The sequence below is a fragment of the Camelus dromedarius genome, chromosome 8 (genome assembly GCF_036321535.1).
Source record: "Camelus dromedarius isolate mCamDro1 chromosome 8, mCamDro1.pat, whole genome shotgun sequence".
NCBI classification, from domain to species: domain Eukaryota; kingdom Metazoa; phylum Chordata; class Mammalia; order Artiodactyla; family Camelidae; genus Camelus; species Camelus dromedarius.
In genome coordinates, this window is record NC_087443.1 from 22,688,911 (window position 1) to 22,710,493 (window position 21,583).

The 21,583-nt window shown below is 42.8% G+C and overlaps 1 pseudogene; it reads right to left on the bottom strand.

Annotated features, from left to right (window-relative positions):
* Nucleotides 1-3,410: 3,410 nt before the first annotated feature.
* Nucleotides 3,411-4,291, bottom strand: LOC105092492 (small ribosomal subunit protein uS2-like; annotated as a pseudogene).
* Between the last annotated feature and the right edge of the window lie 17,292 nt (nucleotides 4,292-21,583).

The window sequence follows — 21,583 nt, forward strand, 5'->3', positions numbered from 1 at the left end:
ACTGAACAATAATAAAATATGATGTATTTAAATTTGTGGTACCTGTCTAGATCTGTGATTCCAGATAAATTTGTAACCTTAAACACGTAGGATATAGGTACGGTCTTTATTTCAAGAAGTTAAAAGCAAGTATCAAATTAAACAGCAAGAAGGTAGGAGGAAGGACACAAAGAAGACTACAACAAACATACCATAATCAAAAAAAAATTCTTTTTTCAGAGAATAAACAAAGGCACAAAGTTATTTGAAAAGACTAATGTAACTGATAAACTTCTGGAGGCAAGAAACAAGCAAAAAGGGATGAATGGCATAAACTCCACTGTTAAAAATGAAAACCATCCCAAAAGAATCCATAACCACTTTTAAAGGATAAGAAGAGCATGCATGTTTATACTTGTAAAAGGTAATAATATGCACTCATTAATTTTGAAAATGTTGGTTAAGTAAGTTCCTAGAGAACACAATTTAACCAAACCTGATGCCAAAAGGCATAAATAATCTGCCTAGTCTTAGATCTACAAAACATACTAGCACCCTAGGAGGTAAGCTTCCCACCGAACCACAAGAACATCTGCAGGCTGACGGGCTTTGACCAGTGAAAGAAATGACACAGACATTGGTGAACTTGTACAGATAACAGAATAAGAGGGAATCCTCCCCCAATTCATTTTATGAGATCAGCATAACTTGACATCAAAGGCTGACACTGAATTTGCAAAGATGGGCAACCTTTTGCTGGACATAGGTGCAAAATTCCTAAACACTCATTATTCAACCAAGTCCAGAGTTATATAAAAGCAAATGTTACTCTTTTAACTAAGTTGGGTTTTTTTTTCAATTCCAGGAATTAAAATTTGATTAAACATTTGAAAATCAATGACTGTAATTTACCACAGTAATAAAATAAAGATTGGTTAAGGTAGAGAAAATATTTAATCAGTAAATTATAAAACATACACACCCATGAGTATACACACACACACACACACACACATTCCACTCACTAATTCTTTATTTCATATGTGGATTGTCAAAGTCCTAGCAGAAACAAACCTTAGATCCTAAAATTTGTTGGAATGCCTTTGGGAATAATGATTTCAAAGATGCAGTGGAAAAGAGAATTCACTTGCCAGAGCAGAGTAGATGCTAATGGAGAAGGGGATATTTAGCTAAACTTTTGGCTAAACTGCTACTTTGTATAGGATGAAAAAGAAATTTCTGAGTGAATCTATGCCTGTTTCCTCAGATGGAGCCCAGGGAAGTGATCAAAATTCAAGATGGAAATAGCTTCAGGCATGAAAGAGTCTCAGAGTCTTTCTAGCACAGAAGGCTTCCAGGGAAGGAAAACATCCCTCTGCACCAGGAGTAACATGGCCCTGGGAAAGGGGTGGTCTCTCAAGTCCAGGGCGATGTGTCCAGCCCCAGACCAAATGTGAGTCATGCAGTCTGGGCATCCGGAGCGCAGCAAACAATGACCTAAACAAATTGCTTCCCACACCACCCGGAAATCTTGACATACGCAAAACTTTGGAAACCCAGACGGAGCTACGAGCAAGGATGATGGGTCGCCCTGACTGGACCACTATGCTTTCACCTCCAAACTACTGATAGGTCATATCTTATTAGAGAAAAAAAAAAATTAAAAAGACAGCTACACATGTTCATGCACCTCAGTTGGTGAACTGCTAAATGAGCATTCTGGGATGGAAGATGCAGCTGTGAAATTTTGGAGCAGCCGGGAATCACCGTGGAACTACAGTCTGCAGCCGTAGTTAGGAACGTAATCTAGGTCAAAGACTAGCCAAGGTGAGGAATATGGATGCAGCTTAGACACAAAGATGGGCTACTCTCTAAGGTGCGGGGACAGGCATCCTGGTGCTAGCAGCACCATGTATGTGGACTGTGAGAACTAGCCCAGTTTCATTCATAGGAAAGAGCTAGAGGCTTTATTTTATTTATTTATTTATTTTGACTTCTCAAATGCTTTTCTATTAGCCTGACAAATGAGAGTGGCCCAGAGATCTACTGAGACCTAAGTTTGGCCCATACAGATCACTGCTCCTCTTAGCAGGGCTTGGGTCCCCATGTCCCCATCACTAGCCTTCAGAAACATCTGTCCATCAGCCCAGCACCTGCGGGGTGGCCTCCCACCACCCCTGGATCTTGTCAGGTTTCATCTTAGGGGGAGACAATAAATTGTTAAAAGTTGATCCCAGAAAAATCAGGTTTATCCAGAGAAGTAAGTACACTGGCCCAGATTCTCATCTATACTCTGCTTTCAAAGAGGGCAGTGCCAACTGACTTCTTCAAATCTAACCTGCAAAGTGGGCACAGGGTCTCCACTCTACTGATAAGGGGATAGCCTACTGGGACTTTCAAATGTGGTTTAGCTCCGCTTTTTATATTATTAATTACAAAATATGGAAGTCAGTATTTGTCATCCCAAAATAGGAATGGCCCATATGTTGGGATTTAAACATAGAATAAAGTTTGCATGTCTCGCTCCCCCCTTCCCTCCAAATCCATCCCCTCTGCGCTGACAAATTTTTTTGTTTGCTCTGAACTTGGAAATAGAATGTTTGTGGCTCTGAGGCTCCTCTGGTCTCCGTCTTTTATGAGAACAGTGTAACATACACTTCTATTTTGGACAGAGACCTTCTGTTTTGAAAATTTCAAGGAGAGAAAGGCCCGCGGCCCTTCGTCAATACAGCATATGTCAGCATGAAGCAGAATTAATTTTCTGAAAAAGAGAACATGTTCATCTTTAACCTTTTAAGGTGTTGTAGCTGAGGATGGAAAGCGGCGCCGGGAATCTCAGAGAAGCTGGTTCTGAGGATGAGTGAGGAGGGTGTGCGGGGAGAACCCAGGTGGACGTGCCTTTCCAGGGGGTCTGGGTATGAAGTGGGAATTGGCATAGCTTCTAGTGGGTGTTCTGTGGTACCTTCACTAGCGAAGGCAGCCTAGAAAGTGATGGGCTCCCGTGTCCAAGACAGACAGGATGCCACGGCCACAAAGATGGACAGAGGGCTTCCACCACTGAAAATGATGCCACCTCCTTTACTGGCCTGCATTACTTCCAAACAATTTCTCATGAAATGATGATCATGGATCATGTTTTAACTTTTTGGGTTCTGGTTCCTCTGATTATCCTTGGATGGAGGGTGCAGTGGAGAATGCAAGGGCTTCAGAACCAGACTGGGAATTTGGGGGGCATCCTCTACCTTCACTGAGCTTCATTCCCTTCTTCTATGTAACTGGAATGATAATCAGTAATAGTAATTCGTTGTGCAGATTACATACGGGAAACACATAGAATACACTTGGAGAGCAAAAGGTGCAGAATACATGGATTTTATGTTTCTTTTTTTTTTTGGTAAAAACTGCTTATTTTCTGTTGACCTATTTCCTATTTACGGACAAACAGCTAAAGACCACTCAGTGGTTGTTCCTACCCGCTCAGTGGCCTGAGCAGTGGGAGCTGCCAACCAGCCTTCCATTGCGGGCTGAGCGCTCCAGTCTTCAGTAGGGAACTGCTGACAGGCAATCTAGGGCACCTACACGCCTTTGGACCAGTCTGCGACCTCAGGTTGGGTACCCATGAACTCAGGAGCTGGAGCAGTCCATTCACCCTGAAATCCCGCCTTGGTCACAGCCTTTTCAGCTGCAGCCTGCTCTTCCTTTTCAATCTCTTCAGGGGTCAGGCTTGACTTCCTGTGGGTGTTCACAGAAGATGATGACGCGCATGCGTAGAGCCTGCCGGGGGAAGCATCCATGCATCAGACCCACTGAGTGAGCTCCCTTGTTGTGGTACAGGATGGCAATGTCCACATAGTGCAGAGGGGAGTCTGTGTTACACAGAGCGAAGGTAGGCAGGTTAACGTAAGATGCCTCTGTGAGAGGCTGATGGTCAGCCCTGGGATCAGTAACCACCAGGCTCCTGGAAGGCTGCCTGGATCTGGTTAGTGAAGATTCCAGGAGTGAAGTGACGAGCCGTGGGAGTGGCTCCAGTGGCCACAGCAAACTTCAGCACAGTTCACCGGCCAGTATTCCTGGAGGATATGACACTGATGTCAGCTGGGTTTTCAATGGCAGCAATGGCACGAGCTGCCAGCAGAAGCTTCTCCCAACTTCTCCTCTTCAGATTTATGATGTAGATGCCATCACTTTTCCTTTTGTAGATGCGCTGCTCCGTTTAGAAGCCAAGCTTGGTACCACCTAAGTGGGTTCCTGCTGCAAGGAATTTGAGGACACCCTCCTCCTTCATTTGCAGGACATCAAGGGCTCTGGACATTGTGAAAATTTCCCTTTAAGTCATGATGGGAACCCAGAACAATGCCGTATAGACCCCTGTCTGGGTAGCACGGAAAGTGTTGGCTATTTTTATTATGAAAATAAGACAGGCATCCTCTGAGAAAAATTCTGGCCACCCAGCTGTGATCATCATTCCTGACTGTCATTTGCTATCAGTCTAAGCAGGATAACATTTCTCTTCTCCCCATCATTTTTATTAATCAACCAATCGTGAGCCAAAAAATATAAAATCTGTTCTTTCTTCCAATAAAATGTGGTTGGCAAGCTGGATACAGCTGTGCAATGTGAAGTCTTCACAAGTTAGACTTAAGGGTAGATTTCATTTAAGGACGGACACACACACACACACACACACACACACACACACACATCTGTAAAACCGGAGGCATTTGTTTAGGCTGTAATTCAACATCTCTCACTTTGGGGATGCGGGCGTTGAGACACAGAGAGTTCAAATACAGAGTCGGAGCTCCTCGGAGTTGCAGATGACCGCAAGAGAAGCAGTTGTCTGACCGAGGATTGTATTTCTCCCCCAACATCCCTGACAAGTCTGCTCCTTTCCTATGTTTATTCGTCTCCAGAAAACTCCCTCACCCGAGGGCTGGAAGCTCGGATGGTCCAGCAGTTTCCTTTCAGTATCAAATGGAAACCTGACCTCCTGAAGCTTTCATGCTCATTCCAGACCTGGGCTCCTTGAAGAACGAGGATGATCCACCCACGTGTCGGTCCCTCAGTGATTTCTCGGCAGCACCACCATACCCTGCTGAATCTTGCCTTTGTCACAGCCTTTTACTGTCACCTTCCCCATCCTGACTGAAGCCCTGAACCAGCCTGGTATGTGGTAAACAGAAGTAGGTAGTGGGATTTGGCATCAGACAGAACCTGTGGGGTCAGATTTCTGATCTGTGAATGGGCATTAGGAGTCACCGCCTCACAGGCATATGATGAGAAGATGTAGCAAACCTGCTCATTTCTTTGCCTCTTCCCTTTTCTGAAACCATATGCTTTAACCGGAAATACACAGCTGAACTGTGGGGGAATAACTGGTAAGATTTAGATATCCTTCTTTGGTTAAGGATGAAGCCCCAAATTAAGAAAGTAAGAGTGAGAGCTGTTGTGGTGCGTTCATTTTCCCCCCATACTGTTGCATAATTACATTGCCTCAAAGCATATAATTAGAACTTATCATTCTTATCTCATTATAGTAGCTTGGAGCGTTAACAGATTTTAAATTTAAGCAATACTTGTATGCCCTATCATGTTTCTAAAAGTAAGGGAAAAATAGAAATATGATAAAGCTATAATTTAAGTAATGATTGTTTTGATTGCCCTCCCTTGCCCCACCCCTGTCTACAAGATAAAGTCAAGATCTCATGGCTGGAGACACTCCTCACAGCTTGGCTCTGTGTTTCCTTTCTTTCTTAACAGTCACAAAAAAATAAGGCCTTAGCAAATCATTTGAAATTTAATTTTTTATACAAACTTCCATTGAAGGTCTATTAAGCACTGACTACAATGATGATTGTATTGGATTTTTTTTTCTTCTTTTCATAAAGTTAATGTGTTTCCGGTGTCTGGAGACAAGAGGGGCTTCTGCAGCTGCTGGCAAGTATAAAGTACACGGGGCAGGGAGACAGGACACACTGCCTCGTCTCTGACCTGAGTCGTGGCCTTGGACAAAGGCTCCTGCCCTACTGGCGTGGTCCAGGGTCAGGGGCATGCTGAGCGCTCTCAGCTGGAGGAGGAGCAGGCTGAGGATGGCGTGTGGTGGGAATCAGGGGAAGATTGTATGCCCCCCTCCCTACCCTAGGATCGCAAGTAGGCAACACCCTCGTTACTCAGGTGGATGGAGCGGCAGAGCCGACTCTACTGGAGGCTGAAATTGTATCTGCTTAAGGTTCAGGGACAGTGAGGCCATAGGGTTTGGAGGCAAAGAAGTTTCTGTTACCTGGTGAAGGTAAGAGTCACAGGCCTTATCAGGAATTCTGAACTGATACACGAGGTGCCAGGGGTTGGATCCCACCACTGGAAACAGGAAAAAGTAGTGCTGAGCAAATGCACATCAAACCAGGACCTGCGCAGAAAGCCCATTAACAGACTGAAGGCACCCAGTGGGGCTCATCGGGTGGCTGACCCTTTGCTCCAGCACAGCACCCGGAAGCTCCCTCCTCTCAGGTCCCCCATGGGCCTCATTCACGGAGCGAAGAGGATTCGAGCGACACAGCCAGGCAGGCTGGAATCCGCAGGCTCTGGTACTTGGCGGTGAACTTCCTGCTGCAGCTGGCAGAGCCCTGAGCCGGGCCGAGATGGATGGATGGTCCCCGAGGTCCCAGGTCCTGATGCCAGGGTATCGCGACATGTGAAGCAGCTTCTGCTTGAATGATAAGGGGCGGCCCCAGCACCTCACCCCGACCTGCCCTCCTCCAGCCTCGTGGTACTTCTCTTGCTCAGATAAGATGCTCACAGAAGAGGGCTGCAGATTAATTATTTAGTGTCAGAGGAGGGTGATATTTCTGATGATGAAGAGCTTCATGTAACTGCTAAGTATTATTATAATTAGGGAGCTAAGCAGATACATTTATCCTGCATCTACTAATTAGGCAAGGAAGTAAATTAATTTTCCCTATCCATGCTCATTTTGCTTGTTGGTTATTTTTACTTCACGTACAAGGAGAAAACCTTATCTCCTTCAGTATGGATTATATATGCTGTGCTCCTCTGTCCAACCAATTTAGATAAAACTGGATCCACCCTAGAGAAATTGCATTTGGGGAAATGGTGGTGGGAGGAGATAAGACCTTCTTGTCTGAGTGAGTTATAAATAGCGGACGAATAAATAGAAAGTCCCAGCTGCTGTTGGGTGAAAAAAAAAATGTGTGTGTGTTTTTTTCTTCTCCTGTTACTGTATAATTAGCATGAGTCACTGTCCTCCCAGCTGGGAGCGTGTGAGGGAGAGGAGGAGGAGGTGTGGACGAAGACAGCCAGGCCTGGGGCTGGGGAAGGTGCTGTTCTTCCTTGAGTTTCCTGGAGACCGGAGCTCCAGGACCAGTGGTGCACAGAAAGCATCGGGTCCTAGCAGGGCAGCCAGGAGGGAAGGATCACCACTGCTCAGCGGGATGCACATCCCAGAGGTGTGACGTCTGCATTCCATTTCTTCTTGGAGGCCTCGTTCCCTGGGAATTGCTTTAATAGATGTCAATTCGTGATCTTCTCATCGCTTTTCCCTGCTGCATGTACCTTGCAGGGGGTGTGCATCTGGTCCTCGGTGGTGGTGTCGATGCTGGTGAACTCTGAGACAAGCACATGCCCCACCTGGCCTGCAGTCCCATCCCCAGCTAGAGGCAAGGCCACTCCAAGACCCGTTCCATCTGCATGAAACCCACTCCTCTCTAGGGTGTTAACTAGAGGGGCTGTTACTCTTGGGATCAGGGGAATTCATTCTACTGCTCTCTGTCTTCCTCTCTGTCTGTTTCTCAACTCCCTGCAACATACACACACACACACACACACACACGCACACACACAGAGTCACTTATGTGAACACATCCCAGCTCCGGGAGTCAGCAGGAACTCCACTAGACCATCTCAGGCCTGCTGCCTGGACAACCCCACCTATTTCTACTCTAGCTCTGCTCTGCCTAAGACCAGATCCAGACTAGAGCAAGGTGAACAAGGCACCGAGTGCACAAAATTTAAGAGCACACTCATTTTCAGGAGCTGATCCCTCCCTCGGGATAAACCTGAAAGTGAGGGCCCCTTTAAATCACAGCGGGCCTCATTCGCCTCACCCTCGTCCCTGCTTGGCTCCAGGCTTTACCCATTAAAGGAACTCTGGAGGGCTGAGAGGTGACCCCTACAAGTGTCCAGGTCTTAATCCCTGAAACTTGTATGTTACCATAAATTGCAAAAAGGGCTTGGTAGGTATTGATTGGTTTAAGCATCTTAAGACGCGGGAGATTATCCTGGATTATCCACGTGGGCCCTAACTATGATCACAGTGTCCCTATAAGAGAGAAGTAGAGGGACATTTGGCAGCTGAGACAGAAGAGAGAAGGCAGGGCCGAGACTTTAGCTGAGAGAGGGAGATTTGAAGATGCTACGGGCTTTGAAGATGAAAGAAGATGCCGGCCGAGAATGTGGACAGCCCCCAAATCTGGCAGAGGTGGGGGAGCAGCTCGTCTCCTAGAGTCTTCAGAGGGAGCACATTCCCTTTGACTTTGACCCACCAAGAACCGTAAGAGAATAAATGCATGTTGTTTGAAGCCACTGACTTTGTGGTAATTCATTACAGCAGCCACAGGGAAGGAATCAGGAACCCAGCTCCTTCTACCCCTGGCTTCCCCCGAACTACCTGGGGTGCCTCTCATCAAGACCCCAATCAGGGAGTAGGCTAGACGGACACAGATGTCACACCCACACCCACGTGCACCAAAGCAGATCTCCTGCCTTCCCTTCAGACTCTGACTCCTACTAAATATCCTGTTGCCAGAGATGTGGCTTCTGCAACTCCAAAGCCCAGAACTGACCGAGGTGGGGAAGGTGGAGTGCCCAGGTAAGGGGGCCACGGTGAGGGGATCTTGGTAAATATCACAGCGAGCTTTATCTCCGTGAAGATGGTGAGCAAGGCACTTTATACACTAAGATATTTACCTACGAAGGCATCACAGTTCGCCCTCAGTGTGCAAATAAGTAAACAGAGTATGAGAGAGTTCATTTATTTCTTCTAATCTCACAGTCAATAAACAGCCAAACAAGAATTCCTTTTTCTCCTCTTATTGTCTCCTTCAAACCAGGAATTTAGAGCCCCCTCCTGGAGCTTGCAGGATCTGGAATTTAACATCTGCTCCCCATAATGAGCTCTGGACCAGGGGAAAATAGAGCCCTAACAGCCACCAGCGAGGCAGCTGCGCTGGTATAGCCCCACCCCTGTTAGTTACCAGGGGTTAAAGTTCACCCCTTACCACTGCTTAGGAGGCCCTCCGGGAGGTGGCCCTGGCCTCTGGCTCCCCTGGGCATGCTGGGTCTCCCGTGGTCATTGTCCTGCCCCTAGGCCCTCCCCACAGCCTCTGGCACCAGGCTCTGTCGCTGGAGAAATCAAGCATTCCCATCTGCCCCGCTTCCACAGACACACTGGCTTTTGCACGTGCCCTCTCCATTTACTCTGCAAGTGCCAAGTCTAAAGGATGCTCTCTGGCTGAATCTCTTCTCATACCCTTTGGGCAGAGTGAGGGCATCGTTCTAGGTGCCCCAGAGTTTCAGAAGCCCCATCTCACTGCTCCGTTATTATCTCTCCTCCTTCCTACCACAGGCAGAATCTGCACCTTACAAATTCTGCATCTTTTCCCTTTAGCAACTTGCTCAGTGCCCAGTACATAAAGGTCACTCAATAAATGTTTGTTCAATGAGTGAGTGAATGAATACATAAAATATAATAAAGGAGAATGTTCTTACTGATAGAAAATTCATTCTGGTATCTCTGAGCAGCACCATCTAAGGCTTGCTCCAGGGTGAGAGAAACCCTAAGAGGATACTTTGGAGGAGAAATTCCAGTCTGATCCTTTGGAAATGGGGTGAGGGAGGACTCCAGTGATTTTTTCTTCTTCTTCTTCTTGGTTTTTACATTTCACTTCAGTAACCACATCCTGTCTCACCCGCAGTGGAGCTGAATGTCTTGTAGAGCGCATTGAACAGAATGAGTGTGCCCGGGAGATGATGTGGGAAATTGAAGATGAACGTCAATTTACCTGGGCTTGAAAATAAAAGTTTCATGGTAAGAAAAATCAGTAATGTGAATCTTCCCTTGAACTCAGAGGTAGAGGAATGGATGAGGCTAAGGAGTAATACAATAAAAACATTCCACAGAAACTGCGGGGTTGGAAGAAGCTCGTTTTGAAGAGTTGGGGTGGAGATGGGGCAGGGAAGGATGGTCTGAAGGAGGCAACACCATTGGGGAGACTTCCTTCTTCCTCCCCCTGCTTTACTTCTCAGACTTCAGCATGAGGTTGCCCTAAGGTGTACCTGGCTCCTGAAACTCATATTTTAAGAATATGTTTGGTCCTTTCAGCCTTTCAGCTTAGTGATTACATACCTTAGTCCCAAATTCTGCCATTTCAAAGGCTAGTAACGGCTGAGTTGAGGGAACAGTGACAAGTTGAGAGAGGAATAGTCTTCAATCCTTGACCATAGAAATACAAGCCCCACAAAATATGTCTGCCCTAAGGATGAGTCAAAAAAAAGTCCCCAAGATCAGAAATTTTCTGTTTCCAGGTTGAGTGGGAATAGGAACATGTATGTCAGATAGAGGAGGGGAAACACCGTGGCCCCCTGGGGTCAGAGTGGCCCCAGGCTCATGTCCCAGCTCCTTCGATCCCCTGCTAACAGAGGGACTGGAGGCAAACTAGGTAACATTCTCTCACAGTTAGGAGTAGGTTCATCTCCACCATGAAGAATCGCTGTGGCTCTTGTACTGGAGACCACGGTGTGGTGCTGTACGTACCATCCCTGACACGTGCAAAGGATACTGAGGAATCATGGCAGGTAAGTCCCTCTCTCCCTGTAATCACTTGTCTGCTAATTTAGACGAAGAAATACTACCGTGTAGCATGTTGATGGTTTATGGCATGCTTTATGATGTCAATGTCATGACATCACCCTCCCTGACCCTTTCCTGGGAAACTAGTTATAAATTTCTCTAGGTTAAATTATAGATTTTCTGCAAACATCCTCTGCCTTCTTTTACAATATTTCCCAAGCTGAAGTTACAGATTTGCTTCCCATATTCTTCTCTCTTTAGGTTTTAGGACATTAGGGGATAGTATTGAGTCATGCCTGGAGGTGACCAACATTGTCCTTCAAATCTTTGTTAAGTCTTTCCATCCCCAAACTAGTCAGGAGTGTGTGTGTGTGTGTGTGTGTGTGTGTGTGTTGATATATACATATACATGCATATATATGTATTATACAGATATATACACTCACATACATATATATACACACACACAACACATATACGTAAAATACACATATGAGTACGTTAGTTTATATGTAGAGAGAGATCAAAGAAGTAACTCTTAAGTCGATGTGAGCCCCAGAGCAGCAAACCTGTATCCATTCTATTTGGCTTCTCTGGAAGCTCTTGAGAAATTGGCAACAGTTATATACAAAATGCTGTCCCTTTGGCACTGACATGTGCTTTGCTAAGGGATTTTCTGTTGCAAGGAGCAGAAACACACGCAGGAAAGCTTAAGGAAATAGAAGGTCAATTATAAGAAGAAGGGAATGTGCAGCCAGACCTTATGGGAGTGGAAACCCTTTAGGCTGACAGGATCCTCTATCTCAGGCTCATCCTGCTCCAGGCGCCAAGCAACTTCTTGTCTCAGTGCAAACTGACTTCTGCAAGCTTCTCACTTTCTCCCACCATTGTTTCTGTGTACTCGCTGCCCCCCCCACCGCCCCCATGAGTTTGACTTGCATGTGATGTGATTCCAGCCCATCCTGGTACCACCTCTGGTCCCAACTCCACTTACATTTCGGAACAAAGCCTAATGCACTTTGAGTTTCTCAGAACAAAACATAATGCAAAAAAAAAAAAAAAAAAGGAGAGAGAGAGAGAGAGCTTTTTCTTAGGTTGGCCTAGGTCCCACCTGCTGTGGACAGGGTTAAGTTCAAGGTCAGGGTGGTGACATATATTCTAGAAAAGACTCAAGCCTGAGAGGAATTTATTTACATTTCTAGTAAAGGAGGTAAAAGCAATGTGGTCCAACCTTTTTGAAAAGAAACATTTTGGAAATTTGAGAGGGAAGTTTTAAATTTGCTCTGAGCCTTTGATCCATATATTCTGCTGGTGGGGCTGTAGATTGAGAACATTATACTGAGTTTGGAAGCAAATAGTCACAAAAATGTTCAATGAAGCATTAATTAAATTACAGTGCATAAGATAACTAAATTCTGAATTCTCTGGAAATGATCATAAGGAGATGATCACTGAAATTAGAATCTGCTTTTGATGCATTATTTAACCATCAAAATGCATAAGGATGATGAGTGTCCCTTGAGTTAGTCAAAAAAAAAAGAAGATTCAAAATTGTACATACAGTGAAATCTAAAATATGCTAAGAATATGCATATATAAAATATAAAAATTAATACATCAAAATGTTTGCACCTGGTGGCTTTGGTGTAGAGATCTATATTTTCCTTAATTTTTTTCTCTAAAGTTTCATGCCTTACAAGTTTTTTATTAGGAGTGTGTATAATTTTTTACTATAAATTGACACTAGGTCCTATAACTATTTAAGAGAACCCTTCTGGCTTCCTCTTCCATTTTAGCTCCTGCATTTTTTGAAAACGCAAACCAAGATGTGTGAATCGAGGAGGCAATGACCAGAGTTACACTGATCAGAGGTGTCAGAAGTAAATCTGGTGTCCTCCAATTTGTGGCAAGAAAAATATTCTAAACAGGGCTTTCATTTTGCCAAATTTCAATTAACCTTAGGCCTTTTTAGATATGTTAACACTTTTTTTGTCAGCTAAATGATGATTACTCAGTTTGCATGTCTCTAAATCCTCATTAAGTCTTCTATTGAAGTCCTCACAGCAAATTACAGCATTTCAGAGACACATTCTGCTACACAATCACAAGAAACCTTAGAAAAATGTCATTGATCACTTGTTTCTTCTTGGGGAGGGAAAAAAAACCCCTTAATTATAGTCATTGAAGATCCATTAATATAGTCTAAAATAGCAATCATTCTGGCAGAATTTTTAAGCCAGTCTCTGAAAAAAGTTGGTGGTTATTTTGCATGATAATAATGCCTTCCCTCCCCTTCTCTTGTTCCCATACACATGACCCTGGAAAGTCACTCTTCTTCATGAATGAACGCCTCTTACCTGCATACCCTATTTGAAAACTCCACGGCCAATAAAGTAAAGTTTAATACCACTGGGAGGAAAGAAATGTCAACATGGTACTGTTAAAGGGCAAATAGTATTTCCATCTCTTTCTGAAGCACACATAGCACCCATGCCACTGTAATCTGCAAAATGTTATTTCAATTTATACATTCATGTATTTGTTTCTTTACTCAACAAGCATTTATAAAAAAGCTTAAAAGAGCTATGGCTAACATCTAAAAAAAAAAAACTGTTAGAACTATTAGAAGAAAATAAAGAACGTCTTGCACACTGGGCTAGGCAGTCCTCTAGGTGCTGGGAGTATAGTAGTTAACAAGGCAAGATCCTGCCCTCATTGAAGTTACACTTCAGTGGAGAAGATACAGTAAAGAAGTGTACAGTGTATGATATATATACACATATATATATGTATGATTCTTTTATAGATTCATATCACAATATATACATACGTAATTGACATAGTATGTACTTCTATTGGACCCCACACCCATGAGACTGTGTGCTGCTAGAATGGGTTTGGAAGTGACGTAGGTTTGACTTTAAACCCTGGCTCGGTTAAGTACTAACTTCATGGACTTCATTGACTTCGGCAAGTGGCTTGACCTCTCTGAAGAATCCAGTTTTAAAATAGGCAAAAGACTTGAACAAGATCTCACCAAAGAAAATGGTAAATAAGCACTTGAAAAGATGTTCAACATTATATGTCATGAGGGAATTGTAAATTAGAATGAGATACCACTACACACGTGTTAAAATGGTCAAAATCCTAAACACCGACAACACTGAATGCTGGTGCGTGGTGGAGCAACAGGAACTCTCATTCATTGCTGGTGGGGCTGCAAAATGGTATGGCCCCATTGGAAGATAGTTTTGCAGTATTCTTCGTATAACATGTGACAATCACGCTCCTATCATGCAATGTGATGGTATTAGGAGGGGGGACTTTGGGGTGTGTATTAGTCAGTGTTCTTCAAAGAAACAGAACCAATAGGACATCAGATGATAGATAGATAGATAATAAACAGGAGGAGATTTATCATGGGAGTTGGCTTATGCAATTATGGAGGCCAAAATATACACTATATGCTGTCTATAATCTGGAAAACTAGGAAAGTAAGTGGTATAATTCAGGCCAAGACTGAAGGCCTGAGAACCAGGGGAGCCAATGCTGTAACTTCCATCCCAAGGCCAAAGGCCTGAGAAGTAGGGCAGGAGGAAGTAAGGGGATGCCACTACTGTAAGTTCTAGAGTCCAAAGAACCAAGAACCAAGAGCGTCTATATCTGAGGTCAGGAGAAATGGATGTCCCAGCTCAAGAGAAAGAGGGAATTTACCCTTCTTCTACCTTTTTTAACTTCTACCTTTTACCTTTTCCAATCATATTACATTCTGGAAAAGGCATTATCCTGGCCCTCAGTGGCTTAGATGATCCCTGCTCAAGTTGGTGAGGGCAGAGCTTTACTCAGTCTACTGATTCAAATGCTAATCTCTTCCAGAAACATCCTCACAGATATGGGGAGAAATGCTTTACCAAATAGCTGGGCATCTGTTAGTCCAGGCAAGTTGACATGTAAAATTAAATATCGCAGGTGGTGATTAGATCAGGAAGATGACATTCTTTTAAATAAAATTTGTGCCCTTATAAAAGGGACCTCGAACCCTCTTGCCTCTTCCTTCATGTGAGAACATAGCAAGAAAATATGGCCATCTATGACCAGGAAGAGGGCAGACACTAAATATATCAGTGCCTTGATCTTGGACTCGTCAGCCTCCAGAACCGTGAGATATAAATGTTTGTTCTTTAAGCCATCCAGATGGACTAAACACTAAGTATTCTTGTTTCCTTGGGCGCTTCAGGTATTTTTGTTGGAGCCTTTTGTCACAAAGACAATCAAAAGTTTTTCCTCATGTGTGATATCAACTTTCATATTCTTTGGTGCGTTGACTCTCCTTTGTGGTATTTTGATGTAAAGAAATTTACTTTTTGACATTGTGCTCTTGGGAAAGTTAATTTTTTTCCTTATTAAAAAAAATACGATTGCTGGAAATCTTTCCTCCTGTCACATTATTCCCTCAGTAGGAGGGTCTGTGGTCAAAACTGTTAGTTACTGTTAAGTATCCACTTCTCTAAGCATTATTAGTGCACAGGTAAGCTTATCAGTACTTGATATTTCCCATTTATGCTACATTTTTCTTGAAAGTTCTAATATATTAGATTTATGATCCTCATGATTTAAGGGAATGGATAAACTGTGGTATATCCACACAATGGAATATTATTCAGTGCTAAAAACAAAGAAGCTATCAAGCCACAAAAAGTATGGATGAATCTTAAATGCAACTCTCTTGGCTGAAAGAAACCAAGCTGAAAAGGCCAAGTGCTCTATGATTCCAATCATATGACATTCTAGAAAAGGCATGCTATTAGAGATGGTAAAAATAACCGTGTTTGCCAGGGGTTGCAGAGAGGGAAGGATGAGTACTCAAACAAAGGATTTTTAGAGCAGCGAAACTCTTCTAGATGCAACCATAATGACATATATATGTTATACTTCTGTTCAAACCCATACAAATGTACACCAAATGTGAAATCTAATGTGAACTACGGACTTCAGGTGATAATGATGCACCGGTCCACATAGACTCAGTAATTGTAACAAATGTATCACTCTGGTGGGAGATGTTGGCAATGGGGGAGGCTAAGCATGTGTGGGGTAGGAGGTACGTAGAAAATGTGTATACCTTCCTGTCAGGTTTGCGGTGAACCTAAAACTGTTCTAAAAATAGTTTAATGAAATAAACGCTGTATGCTGGTCCTTTGGTATTATATTTGGAGAGAGAATTGCACTCCTTACCGCCCACATTCCTAAGCATGTTTACAGTCAATAGAACCAAACCCTGGTAGAGAGGCAAGCTAAATATAAGCTTTGTCCCCTTAACTCATCCTATTTCTCTCCTTTGGTCATACCTATATCATCCTACCCTCGTTTCTCTGCAGAAAACTCAATTGAAAAAAGAAAATCAATCAATATATCTCAAAGATGATGTATTCGCTCTATAATTCAGTCATTTGACAAACTTATATTGTGTGCATAAAATGTGCCACATTCTTTGCTGTGCTTTTAGGTGGATCCCAAGTAGAATAAACCATCATCCCTCTCTCCAAAGAGGGTAAGAAAAAAAAAAGAGGAATATTAGATGAGGAGAATTTGGAAAACCACAAAAGCAACAGAGATGATTTTAAAAGCCTGACATTTGTTCTTTGAAAAGATTAACAAGATAGACCTCAGGCAAGACTAAACAAGAAAAAATCAGAAAGTACAACTAAATGCCAAATGAAATGGGGAGATAATTTAGACACATTCGAGATTTAAACATATTAAAACAACAATTAGAGAGGAGGAAACCAGATAGCATGCATATGACAAGCTGTTCAAACTCATTAGTAATATGGAAAATGCAAATTAAAACAACAATGGGATATCTTTTTAAACCATGTAGGCTGGAAAATGAGAAAGCTGGGTGATGCCAAGTATTAGCAGGGATTAAGAACCCCGGGCATAAGAACCCTGATATCCTGTGAGTGGGCATAACTTAGGTCTCCCAACCAGGAGAGTAAGCAGACGGTACCTGATCAAATGAAGGTTACACATGCTTCTAGATTCAGCATTCACGCTCCTGGCTTGACATGCTGCGATAGTTTATCTTACATGTCAACTTGTCTGAGCTATGGGATGCTCAGATATTTGTCCAGCACTCTGGCTATGTTCGTGAGGGTGTTTAGGGTGAAATTAACATTTAAATTCACAGACTGAGTAAAGCAGATTGCCATTCATAATGGGTGTAGGCCTCATCCAATCAGATGAAGGCCTGAGTAGAACAAAAGACTAACCCTTCCCTGAGTAAGGGAGAATTCTTCTTGTCTGACGGCCTTCAGACTGGAAGTGCAACTTTGTCCCTCCTTTGGACTAGAAGTGAAGGTCAGCTCATCCTGGGTCTTGAGACTTTACAGTTGGGAACTGCACCATCAGCTCTCCTGGGTCTCCGGTTTGTGACTCACCCTGCAGATCTTGGGACTTTTCAGCCTTCCTAATCATGAGAACCGATTCTGTATAACAAATTTCTTGATATATTAATACGCACACACATTCTATTGAGTCTGTTTTTCAGGGAACCTTGACTAATCCACCTGCCAAACCCTTGAGTGACCTGTCCAGAAGAGGACTTAACCACACGAGTGCTCATTTTATTTGTGGAGGTGGAGAGTGGCTAGATCAGATAGGGTCCAATTCACATCGTGGAGGGTTTTACCACAGTTGGGAGCAATGAGCCAAATATAGCCAAACAGATGCATAGTGAAGACCAAGTGCTGATTGAAAAAAGTTAGAAACAGAATGAGATATATTACACAATATCATTAGTGTAAATTGAAAATGCATGCATGTAAAACAGCAGTATACATTTTGCAAAACAAACGCCTGTTTTGCAAGGATAGGCTTTTTCATGTGAATGGAAAGATATATAGTAAATATATGAGAACTTTGACTAATGTGGGTGGGAGAAATGAGAGCAGACTGTGGAAATAAGAGGAAGTGATTAAATAATTGAATTTAATAGACAAATAAGAGGAGAGCTTGGCACTGGCCAGAGGAAATAATATACCAAGAACTAAGTAGTATTTTGCACTCAACTCTGCACTTTAAAAGGAATAAAGAAAATCCCTTGAGGCCACTGGTCCAATGGACCACGAGATGCTCCATATCCTCTTAATCCTCTCTAGGAAGTGTCTGTGCAGCCCGTGACAGGGCACCAGGGTGGGGAGGAGCTCCGGCATCTGCAGCAGAGACACTGTTGTCTTCGGGTAATTGTGACTGCTAGAAACATCTCCTTCAACATGTGTTTGAAAATCTGTCTCCTCAAGATTCCTGGCTGGCTGTAGTCCCCGGTTTCCTTTCTCCTGATTTCCTTTGCCTCGCGATAGTCTCAGCATAACACCATCGATGTGAAAACTTTTCTTTGCATTTAAATCTTCATTGTCATGATGCTAAGTGTTTTAGGAACGCTTGGATAAAGTGTGTTCCTTCAATCTCCCCATCTTACTGTACAACATGGAGACATATTTCTATAGCTTACAGAAGTCCTGTGAGGCAGAGAACTACCTTTATTTCCTTCTTAATTGGATGGGAAGTATAATTAAGAACTCTGCAGATGAATAGAATTAGGTGTTACCATAGAAATAATTGATAAAATATAAAAGTCCAATCTTAAATTTGTAACCATGATCTATTAAATATTTTTTTTATTCTGAAGGGTCATGGTATCTAGTCAAATAGAACTGAGACATCAAACAGAAATGAAACTGGATGAATATTCAGAACTAGATCACCAAATCTAAGGTTTAATCCATCAGGGAGGTCACTGCATTCTCTATCAGTGGTGTCCATTCTTTTAAAAGCAAGGATGACACAGCCTTGCTCCTAAAAAGAGTCCATTTAGACAAAATCTTACTTAGTAACTCAAGAGAAAAATACCAGATAGCTCCAATTCCTTAAAACACAGTTATGCGATGACAGATGGAGTGTTTCAAACTAATTCTTCCACTAACAACAAATAAAAAGGCAGGGAAAATGTAGAAAGATTTGTCTTAATAATGTCAAAGACCAAATAAGATGCTGACGATTACTGGACCAAGTCACTGGCTGAAATATAGGAGCAGAAAGTATAGAACCGAATGCTCTGCTCATGGACATCTTCCTAGGAGCCAGGAGGGAGGCAACCGGGAGGCGGAGCTCTGCGGGCAGACAGGAGGTAGGGTGGTACTGAGCCAGGGCTCTACACAACAGGGATCAGAGAAATTCCACACACACACACACACACACACACACACAGGGATCCAGTCCCCTGTCTGGGCATCCCTGACAAACAGCTGAAAGGTGAGCAGAGCTATGGGTTGACACTTGGGATTGACCAGACGGGAACTCAGATCCACCAAAGGCAAGAAGCCAAGAGTGTTCTTCATTTTTTTTTTTTCTCCTCATAGACCCCTTTGACAGTGTGATGAAGCTTATACACCCCTTCTCACAGTAACTTTTTAGATGCATGTCGAGAAATACTTTGGATTACAAAGAAACCAATCTTTGGGAAAAAACTGTTATCAAAATGTGTTTCACAGTAAAATGTATTTTTTTAATGTGTAATTCTATGATTTTTGACAAATGCATGGTCTAGTAACCATGGTGACAAGTAAGATATAAAACAGTTCTATCACCTCCAAAAATCCCCCGTGTCTCTTTGTTGTCAACCCCTCCACCAACCCGCAGCCCTGACAAACGCTGGTTTATTTTCTCCCCTTATAATTTTTGCCTTTTCTACAATGCCATATAAATGGAATCCTATAACGTAGTCTTTTGAGTTAGAGTTCCTTCACTCAGTATAATGCATTTGAGATCCATCTAAGCTGTGTACATTAAGAGTTTACTTTTTTTTTGTTCCTGTGTAGTAGTCCAGAGTATTTTTTGTACCATAATTTGTTTATCCATTCACCCCTTGAAGGACATTTTGGTTTTTCCAGACTTTTTGTGATTAGGAAAAAAGATGTTCTACACAATTAGTACAGTTTGTGTGCATATGTGTGTGTGTGTGTACATACGTTTTCACTTCTCTTGGATAAACAAACAAGTTGTTTTTTTTTTTTTTTAAATCAAGCATTCCAGGGTGAAAAAGTCATCCCTGCTGGGTCTATTTGCTTAATTGAAAACTGGAAGTTTTAGAGTATTCTTGAAGAAATGCAGAACTATTTCTTTCAGATCCTTAACAAATGCTGTCTTAAAGGTGAAATTACTTCATTCCGTGGAAGATTTCATGTCTTAGAAGCACTTCAGTCAATGGGAGGAGTGGTTTGTAAATTAGCAAAGTCATTGTTTGCCAATAATAGCTCTTTTCTTAATAATTTCATTAGCACTTTAAATAAAGTTTCTTGATTTTCATTATGAAGGATAATTTCCCTTGTTTACCTGTTGATCCACTTTGTAATCACTTTCCCATTTGAACAGTGTGATTATCTTACTTTGGGTGAGGTCTCACTGTGCTCTTTTTGGTCATCATGCCATGACCAAATTGAAGCTCAAGGTCTTATCCAGGCTAAGGGGATGACCACTCTGTCTTGAGAGTGCTTCCTTGGAGTGGAGCGGTAGCAAAAGTAAAGGTAGGAGGGAGGGTATAGCTCAGTGGTAGAGTGCGTGCTTAGCGTGCACGAGGTCCTGGGTTCAATCCCTAATCCCTCCTCTAAAAATAAATAAATAAATAAACCTAATTACCTCCCTCCCCACTCCAAAAAAAAAAAAAAAAAAAGTAAAGGCAACCTAATGTGTTTTGGGGGTGGGGGGTGGGGCAGTGGGAAGATTCCAGTCCTGCATCAGAGAACCTGTATTAGTTCCAGCTCTGCCACCAATTAACTATATGAACTGACCAAGCACTTTGTCTCGGCATCAGTTTCAAGGTTCAAACTAAGGTGGAGTGAGTTAGGTGCTCAGGGCACAAAAATCCAGGAGGCAGTCACTCTCAGGACAGGCCTTGTCTCTGTAAGATCCTGTCACCATGACCCAAGTGCCCTTCAATTTTTGCACCCTAGGCGCCTCACTCCCCCAGTCCCAGTCCAGGCTGTTCACATTTTACTCATCTGCACAAGGAGTAAGGCTTTCCAGTCATTCCCAGTGCTAACATTTTCATGTCCCAACCTAGAGCTTAAGCCAACACAGAACCAAAGTAAGACCCACAGAATTATTGAATTGAGTTTGGTCAATAGCCAAGCTCAATAATTCAGACCCCGAGTAACCTCTTTTTCTGTAACAGGAGGGTGGATTTTCTTTGCTGTCCACCTCAGAAAGGCTGTATGAACACAGCTCAACCACCTTATGATTAAATTACATCTGCAGTTCTCAGCCCACTGGCTTCAGCACTTTGTTTTGACATTTTAGCCCAAGACAAGCCTCCTCCTGCCCCGTGATGACGTATTAATTTGTGCAGTCTAAAAACGTTCAATATGTGTGTGGGTACGTGTGTATGCTGGTGGGGGAAAGGGGTCTTAACCAGTCCAAGAGCTGTACCCCTAGAAGTGACATTTATTTTATTTCGAATTTCAAATAACACTAAATAAGGGTGTCAAAACATTTTTAAGATGCTAATTGGTGAAATGATAGTATATTTGCATTTTTTCTTGAGCACTCAGTAACAAGATCAAATGGTGAGTCTTAAAACTATGAAAATTTCAAAGCAGTGATAAGCATAAATGATATTTTACGAAATTTGCCATCTCTAGACTGTGTATCTTGCTGAGTCCAAGCGTAAATGTGCGTATGTAA